The 9634-nt window shown below is 37.2% G+C and overlaps 1 pseudogene; it reads left to right on the top strand.

Annotated features, from left to right (window-relative positions):
- The first annotated feature begins 224 nt into the window (after positions 1-224).
- LOC113297973 lies at positions 225-4856 on the top strand (annotated as a pseudogene).
- Positions 4857-9634: the final 4778 nt, after the last annotated feature.

The following is a 9634-nucleotide window of genomic DNA, read 5'->3' as shown; positions in this document are numbered from 1 at the left end:
TTATAGGGTAGGTGGCATAATAGGACCATGGTCCCCCAAAAAAACCATGGTCCCTAAAATCGTTCTTAATGTACTCTCAACATATGGTACTCCCTTAAAATTTTAGGGAGAGTCTCCCTATCTACGTGTTATCCGGATATGAACCGTGAAATGTACTAATAAATCACCAGTAGAATCCTACAACACAGTTAGCTTCTTCTGCACTTGTCTGTAAACGAGGAAAATCCAACGGTTCCTAAACTCTAGCTAAAATAACTCGAGTCTTCTTTCCCTCGAAACAAAATCTTAAAATAAGGTTCTGTTTCTAAACTCTCGAATCGATCAAGAATCATGGTTCCTCCACCTAAATCCAAGCTGGGATTCTGGAAATGTTTTCTTATTTTACTCGTGATTTCTCCCACTTTCTCTGCCTCAGTTATGTCTAAAATCGATCTTCGTTTGGTTTCTAAGAAGAAACAAATGAGCCAGAAAGTCCGCAAAATGTTAGTACTTAATTATCCCTGTATAATCATGTTAGCCATGATTCAATTGTACGAAGTTTTCTGATCTGTTTTTTTTTTTATAGTTTTGACAATTTTGTTGGGGGTTTGTGATTTTTCTATGTTGTTGCTGGCTTAACAATTAGGTAGAGTGGGGTATGAAATTACTGATATGGGTATTCTCAATCAGTAACATTTTCTTGGCTTCTTTCAATTCTGCCTTATTGAATTATGTTCTGAAGATGTTGGTTATGACGCTTACTTGGTATTTTTCAGGTTTTATCATGCTTATGACAATTACATGACTTATGCATTTCCGGTTAGTCTCTTTTGTGTGAAATTTTAAGTAATTTTTTTGTTGTTGCACTTTTGGATTGGTTCATTGATGTAATGTACTATACTGTATTTTCCTATTTTGCAGCACGATGAGCTTAAACCATTATCGAAGAGTTATACAGATTCCCTTAGTGAATTAGGAAATTTGAAGGTATGTATGGGTGGAATTTTAGCTCAGCCTTAGTCAGGGATTTATACTGTATCTGAAACTCATTTTACTTTTTTATGGGTAAATTTCAGCTAGAACACTTACCCCTGAACTATAACGGGTCCGCATTGACGCTTATCGAATCATTGTCGAGGTATAATACATCCCCTATGCATTACGTTTAGGTAGCTTATTTTACAAAATTTAACATTTCTGTTTTTAGTATCCATCTTAAGGACCACATACGGCCGTTTGTTGAATGTACTGATACATACCTAATATCTACTCTTGATTTCTCCTACTTGTCGCAGTCTTGTTATTATGGGAAACTACACAGAATTTGAAAGAGCTGTCCATTGGCTTTCCGAAAACCTTACATTTGATGTTGATGCAAGGATAAGCCTATTTGAGGTATTTCAAATTGATAGCATCAAGTTGTTATTATCTCGCTAACCTAGGTTAAAAACTTAAATTGAGTAGGAAGCATGGACCATATGGATTAAGTAAATGTAAATCTTAAAGATATTTGAAAAAACTAATGAAACTATGAAGTAATCTGGAAGTGTTTGATTCCTATTTGTTATCTCAAATGTAGTGCAACATAAGAGTTCTTGGAGGGCTTGTTTCTGCTCATATTCTTGCAACTGATCCTACAAGCAGGTTAGTTCAAGGAGAATACGGAAACCAGTTACTGACTCTGGCTGAAGATTTAGGGCGGCGTTTCTTACGGGCATTTGATACTCCCACTGGATTGCCATATGCGTGGATTAATCTCAAGGTATCATTTCTTTTATATATCCTAACAGACATCTTTCCTTATTACAATGTCTACTATCTTCTTAAAAACTCCTTTACGCCCTGGCAACTTTCTAAGAACCTTTGTTATGTTTTCACGAGAATTTGAGTTGAAAAATATTTTATAATGCAAACAATTCTTTGAGAAAATTTAGAGGCAGAAACTCCATCTTGTACTCTTGGAAAAACTATCTCTTGTATCTTTCGCTACAGAGTGCATATAAAAATGTATTTGCTTACACTCTAGAGCTTGACTAGATTCAGTGGCAGTTTTGCATAAGATGGTCTTCAGTAGTATTTTCTAGTTTTTGAGAAAATTTAGACGCAGCAACTCCATCTTGTACTCTTGGAAAAACTATCTCTTGTATCTTTCGCTACAGAGTGCATATAAAAATGTATTTGCTTACACTCTAGAGCTTGACTAGATTCAGTGGCAGTTTTGCATAAGATGGTCTTCAGTAGTATTTTCTAGTTTTTGGAAAATATGAATATTTATATTTCTCTGCTGGTTTTGTTTTAAAAAAGGATTTATGAATCCACATCAATGCGAAAATTCTTTGATGGACAGTATGGAGTGATGGAGAATGAAACAACGGAAACAAGCACATCAGGGTGTGGTAAGACGATGCTCATTAGCACCAAGTATGCAGAGAAAGATCAAACATTAAGTACGCTGTTTTTTTCTTTCTCTGGAAACAGGTTCGCTCATCCTTGAAATGGGAGCATTGTCAAGGCTGACTGGCGATCCCAGGTTTGAGGCCGCAGCTTTGCGTGCTATTCATATACTCTGGAGCATGAGGAGTCCTTTGAATCTCCTTGGCACAACTCTGGATGTGGTCACAGGCGAGTGAAAAGAGTATTCCTCCGGAATTGGAGCTGGTACAGTCTCCTTTGATTTGATGAGTTCATCAAGATCTCAATACACTTATAGTGATAACAAAAATTCGCCCATTCATCAGCCCCTTACTGTTCTTGATAGATGCCGAATCATGAAAATCTGAATTCTTGTACATGTTTGTAAATTTTGTTTCTCATGATGGTCTATACCTGCTACACTGTAGGTGTTGATTCATTTTATGAGTATTTAATGAAAGCTCACATTCTTTTTGGAGCGGAGGAGTACTGGGACATGTTCCATTCTGCTTATCTTGCAGTGCAGAAGTACTTCCGTCACGGTGCATGGTAGTATTCTGAACACTTCTGGTGTTTCTTTTCTGGTTGATTTTGTTCTATAGTGGGTAAAGAAATAAGAATATTATTAGTAGACTGCACACGAGGATTATTTAATGTTAACAAATGTTGGTGTTCAGGTACCATGAAGCTGATATGAGATCCGGAACAGCTACCTACTGGCAACTTACAAGCCTTCAAGCATTTTGGCCTGGTCTTCAGGCAAGTAATTGAGGCCTCGGCAGGAGTAGTGTAAAGTAAATAATTATGATCAAAGTTTCTGATCCTTAAATTTACAAAAAACAGGTTCTTGTTGGAGATATCGCAGCTGCTAATGTATCTCACCGTGAGTTTTTCCATGTGTGGCAGAAGTTCGGGGTGCTACCAGAAAGGTGTGGCACCCTTTCCTGATAATTTAACTTTATTTTTAAACTCCTTTCAGTTAGTCTTTTTTTTTCCAGGTCTGCTGAATTGTATTATTGTCATGAACTTTATCTAATGGGCAGTTCACAGTGTACAGGTACTTGTTAGACCGTGATATGTTGCATCCTACGGAGAAATATTATCCTTTACGCCCTGAGTTAGCAGAGTCCACATTTTACTTGTATCAAGCAACCAAAGGTCTGCTTTATTTTATTGCTCTAAATGAAGTGTGCATATTGCAACCTCTCAAATTCTTGAAAAAAAGTCGACCTTATTCTGGAGTACTAATGTTGAAACCAACAAAATCAAAACACCCTTCACCTAATATGTTGGACCTTTTATGTGTCCTCAGATCCTTGGTACTTGAAAGTGGGGGAGTCAATGGTGAACTCTCTTAATGCATTCACCAAAGTTGAAGGTGGGTTTGCAAGCGTTAAAGACGTGCCAAACATGAAAGTAGAAGACCATCAACATAGTTTCTTCCTTGCCGAAACGTGAGTCCTCCCTTCTGCCTTGTACTAGAGAATCAACGAGTTTCTGGAGAAATTCCTTGTATTATCTGCAGTATTTTACTCGAATAAGCTTTGACTTCTCTTTTCGTCACTTCAGGTGCAAATATCTTTACCTTCTGTATGATGATTCGTTTTTAGCTGGTAAGAATTATATCTTTACTACTGAAGGACACCCTATTCCAATAAGAAGCGATTGGCACGAGAAGCTTCCACATGCCTACACTTCGTCTAACTGGACTTCACGTAAGGTCTGATATCTACCCTGTTCCAAGACTCTTCATTCAAAAGACAAACAGGTCAAATTAGAAACTCCGAATTTATCTTGTGCAGGGTTCAAACCACCAATCTGCACGTGCAAGTGCAATGTCCATGCAAGTATGCCCAGATACTATAAACTCTGGAAGCGGTGAGGGTCATCATGTTGAGAGTGCTTGCCACATTCCTGATTTCCGCTCAAACCACAGGTGTGCAGATGATGAAGAATGTGGGACTGATTCTATCTCTTGCAGGAAAAGAACATGTAGCGTTGCTGGCTACTGTGGGCTGTGGCTGTCAATAGCTTGATGCTATATAATCGTGCTAACTGACTACTACATATCAAGACATTCTTTTTCCATCAACGAATAAGTGCAAGTCTGATAACCTTTAGAGAAAGACGAGAAAGCTGGATGGGTCTTGTGCTTGGTGGTATGTAAACTTATATTTATATAGTAGTAAAAAATAGAACGAGAAAAGAGAGAAAAAATAGAAAGAAATTGTTTATTAAGGGTGATCCCTTTTAACTATCACATTTTTATACAGAGAATATGAAAATGTCTATTGTGCATTTCATCTTATTGTAGCAAACACTTCATTAACCTGAACAGAACCTAGAGAAACAACACATATCCATCCAACTCCTAGGACATTAAAACTTATAGCATCCTTTTCAAACTGTCTCCTTGAGAACAAGTAGTGAAGCAAGAAGACCTGTAATTCCAACCATCACCGACGGAAAAGTGATGTAACTTGAAGATGGTGCTGGTGCAGGTGGCGTCATGTTCATGCCAGGCATGTCACCAGGCATGTTATCGTATCCAGCAACAGACATCACAAGTACGGCAAAGAAAACGGTAAAAGTAAAATGAGCTAATGAGAAAGCCATGAGTGTTTTCTATCACACGGGCTGTAGATTACTGATTTCTGATGCTCTTCTTCTACATTTATATACTAAACAGATGCGACATGAAACATGCAGCAATCTTTGCCAGCATACTTTAGATCAATTATTAGACGATGATGTCCAAGGCTACTTTGTCAATATTACGAATTTGTACATATATGTTCTAAACTAGGTAGTAGTTTTTAGTTATGAGAGCAGAAGAAGCTGTAATTTGGACTGGTTAACAGTGTCTAAGCTGTCATGGTGAAAATCACAATGTGATGCATCTCTTGAGCTATTGAATGTGTGCCAAGTGTCCAAGTGTGCGTTTTCTGTTCTCTTTTGGTCGTCCATGTATTCCCCAATACAAACTTTCTGAGCGAGCTAGTCTGTCGGTGTGGATTGGGACAGAATTAAAATAAACCAACTTCCAGGGGGAGAAAAAAACAAAAAACAGGTAAAAAACTATTCTTTCCGAGACAATGCATTCCTAGAGATTCCATCCTAAATATGTAGACGTGCATGAGACTTGAACATGGGGCGATTCCAATGGAATGAATAAACTGGAAAACATGAAAAACGGGTAAATAAACTCAACAAACATGAGACTTAAAACGTTCATTTTGCTCCCACTATAAACTCAACAAATATGAAAAACGGGTGAATAAACCAATAAACTTGTTAGTTTATTGAGTGTGGATGATCAAGAGACGTGCGTTTGATGTAGAACCACACGGTTCAACTAAATCCGCACGGATTAACAAAATCCGCGGGAGGACCTTCTCCAAACCCCCGCGGCTCTTCCCCACTTGTCCAGTGCAATTTCTGTTTTCCAAATATTATTTTACTATTTTTATCTCACTTTATCTTATTTTATCTCACTTTATCATATTTTATCTCAACGAAATCCAATATTTTAAACTTTAACTCTATCTTACATTTATATTAAAAAGAAATAGTAATGGGATCCAAAAAAATCAGATTTGTTTATTTTACTCTGATTCTTTATAGTGGAAAATCATGTTTGTTCATCCACGTGGCTCACCAAAATTTTCTATTTGGTGATTACCATAGGAATTATCCTAAAATTGGGTTACACGGTGTGGTGCTTTGATTTCCGGTTTCACTTAAAAGATAATCTCCTTTATGGATCGGCCTTTGGGAGGAAAGATAAAGGATGAGAATGTATCTCTCCGACTACAGATCTTTAAAGATCAATAATACGGGCCTTTAATGTAGATGTTACTGCCTTGATCAAAGCTTGTTTTTAGTTCTAGTTATATGGTTATTATTATTTCCATAACACACCGGTGGTTGAGTTTGTTATGCCAAGCACTATGCTTGACCATTTTGCTTGGATATAGTTTAATTATAAATAAACCAGAAGCCAGCAGCATTGCAACAACTATGGTAGATTTGCATTTGTTGGCTTATGGTGATGGAAACTTAGTTTTTGTTCAAAGAGTAAATACGGAAACTGAGTTTCTGTTAACTGTTTTTTAGATCCCGTATTTCGGATTTCTAATGTATAAATAGGAAACTCTCTAAATTTAGTATATGAAAAATTGAATATGAAAACTGAGTTTCCGTCTTAAGCTAAGCTAAGAGATTCGCCACGTTATAACTAAGCAATGGCCCATAGTGGTTAGCCTTAGCTACAATGTGGCCATAGCCAAGCAAAAGAGAGTAAAATATTACTTGGCCTTAGTTATTACTCCGTATAGGCATATTGGTCTTTGTAGTTTTTCCTTTAAAGTACTTTCTAAGACCCTTTACTAGTAGACTTGAACTTCTGATTGATAAATTCATCTCCCTCAGTTAGAGTGCCTTTGTCCTTGTTAGAGCATTGCTCGGTTGAACCTACAAGTTTTGCTATCTCAAGCTTGCTGTCAATGTTAGTTGAACAAAAGTATATCATTGATTTGTAGTCTACTAAGTCAAGTCTCGAACTAGGTATAGAAGTTGGTAGTAGAGTATCAGATATCACCCTCGAAGATTGAAGATCGACGAAGACATGTGAGAACTTCATCAAAAAGGTATGTGAAGACCGAACCATCCAATTTTCTCACAAGTTTACCATTCTATCCATTTGAGACTATCTCGCATGACTTATAGTTAGATTTATTGCAAAGAAGAAATTTTTGAGTCAAGTTTGTCTCTGTTAAACATCTCGAGATATGATTCAAGCAATGCATGTTCATAGGTCCTTAACAATATTAGCTCGGAACAATTTATTGTTCAAGAATTAATTTTGTGGATCATTTGAAAATTTCCCAAGCTATGATTTTTATCATTTCGGAAGGTCTCAAACATCAAAGAGAGATACTCAGAACTTCTGCAATTTGGACTCAGGGTATGTTGCAAACCTTTTCTCAAACCATGGATATCCGAGTTTCTGGATACGGGAAGGTTTGCAAACCTTAAAGTTCAGAATGGGACAGTTCACCAACCTGGTTGCCGAAACGTGGTGATTTGAAATTGGTGATAGGTTAACGGTTGGCGAACCCTGTTCGCAAACCATTTACATCTGAGTTCACGATCCACTGAACGGTTGGCGAACCGCAACACCCTGACTCGTGAACTGCCTACGAACCGTTTCACCAACAGTCCCAGTGAATATTTAGCATATGCTTAAAGACTTATTTTTCAAAATATGTTTTAGCATTGCTGTGACTCTTATAAACACCTCTAAGACATCTTTGATCACTAAAAACTTTGTGCATGTGCGTCAAGATTAAATTCTTAAGTGTTTAAATGAAAACCATATTGTTTATTAGTTCGAAAGGCATATTTTCCAAGAGCTATCATTATACACAGTTCACGTACCCAAACCACTGTGTATATTCTTCTATATGATTTCAAGACGAATTTCTCACATGCTTACTTGAAACCCTAACTAGAATTTCGTCTAAACAGAGATGCGTTTGCTTGAATCTCAAGTTATCTTAGCTTGAATTCTAAGCAACCCTCAGTCTTGAACATCTATAAATAGAGACACTCTTTCAACTTGGAAAATCAATCCCTGTCACTTTGTGTCATAGTTGATAGCTAGAGTCGTCCTCTATAGACCAAGATTTCCTCTGAGAAACATAATTAGGTCTACGACTAAAGACTTCACTTGAGGATTCGTGAATCCAGGTCCGACTATCTTTACCTTGATAGTTCATGAGTCCTGATCTTGCTTTTTATGTTATCGATGTTTTCGTAATCTCTTTCAAGCAAGATAGATAAAAACCACAAAGTTCTCTTCGTTTCAGACATTCTGGTTCCTCAAAATAGATATCTGAAACCTATTCTTAACTGATTAGTTCACGATTGTTCTTGAGAGGTGGTTAAAGATACAAGCTTCTCATCTAACTGAGTGTAATTGTTTTGGATTATGAGGTTTGCTAGATTTTTATTGCAAACAGATTTCCAAGCCTTGATCTTTGAGTTAAAGGGAAATCAAATAGGCTTATATGTTAGAGGAAGATTGGTAACAAAAATCTTCACTTAGGTTGAAGCAACTCTTAGGCCATAAAGAACGTCAATTAAGAGAATAAATTGCATTAGAGCCTTGTGAGGTTCAAGATTTGTTTACAAATGGCCTAGGAAGTTCGTTGATCAATGTGAAGTTGCAATTCGTAATTCTTGTGGTCTGGTGATTCTCAGGTAAGTAGATCTTTTGTGGTTGCTTACGATAAGATTTGTGCTCCTTACAATGAAGGGGGTCTTGGGATTACTCAAATGAGGGATATGAACAAAGCCATGCTTATGAAGTTGTGCTGGAATATTCGAAATTCTAAAAAGGCTTGGGCAAGGTATCTTCGTGCTAAGTTTTATGGTCGCAATGATCAGCTGGCAATTTATACAAAATCTTCAATTTTCTCGGGTTTTAAATGGGTACATAATGATGTTCAGTTTAACTCCAAAAGGCTGATTGGATATGGTAGGAATACTTCTTTGTATTTTGATGCCTGGTGTGGGGAGGTTTGTGTGGCGGATATTATTGGCCATGCTAATTTGGACTGCAACTTGTTGGTCATGGAATTTATTCACAATGGGGCGTGGGTTTTCACTGATAATGTACGTCAGAATTTGCTTGTTGCTGGAGTGTATTTATCTAATCTGGCAAATCCAATGGGAGGTGAAGATTATAGTGTTTGGAACCATACTATAAGGGGATTTTTTTTTGTTAGCTCGGCCAAGGAGCTGATTAGACGTAGATATCCAGCGTTGGAAGGGAGTAACTTGTTGTGGAGACAGTCCGCTCATCCAGCGCTTGCTGCCAGAAACTGGAAGCTTTTGAGAGGCGCGTGCGCAACTTTAGACAAGGTACAAAGCACATTTAAGTACCAGGTTATTAACCAATGTTGATTGTGCAACAACCAAGAAGAGACGTTGGATTATATTTTGTGGTCTTGCAATTTTGCAATGCGATCTTGGAGTTGGATTTCAGAAGTTTTTGGTATTCTTCCTCAGCAAAATATTATAGCTTCTTATAAATCTGCCAAAGGTAGGAGCCGCATGATCAAAGACTTATGGATTTTAGCTATTTTGTTAATTCGATCTGAACTTTGGATGACTCGCAATGGTTTTATTCATGGCAATCAAAGAGTAAGCTGGTTGTACTTTCAAAAGAAAGTTTTTA

This window comes from Papaver somniferum, chromosome 7 (assembly GCF_003573695.1).
Source record: "Papaver somniferum cultivar HN1 chromosome 7, ASM357369v1, whole genome shotgun sequence".
In the NCBI taxonomy this organism is placed as follows: Eukaryota; Viridiplantae; Streptophyta; class Magnoliopsida; order Ranunculales; family Papaveraceae; genus Papaver; species Papaver somniferum.
The sequence above is the reverse complement of the archived record's forward strand: the minus strand, read 5'-3'. Positions and strand labels throughout refer to the sequence as shown.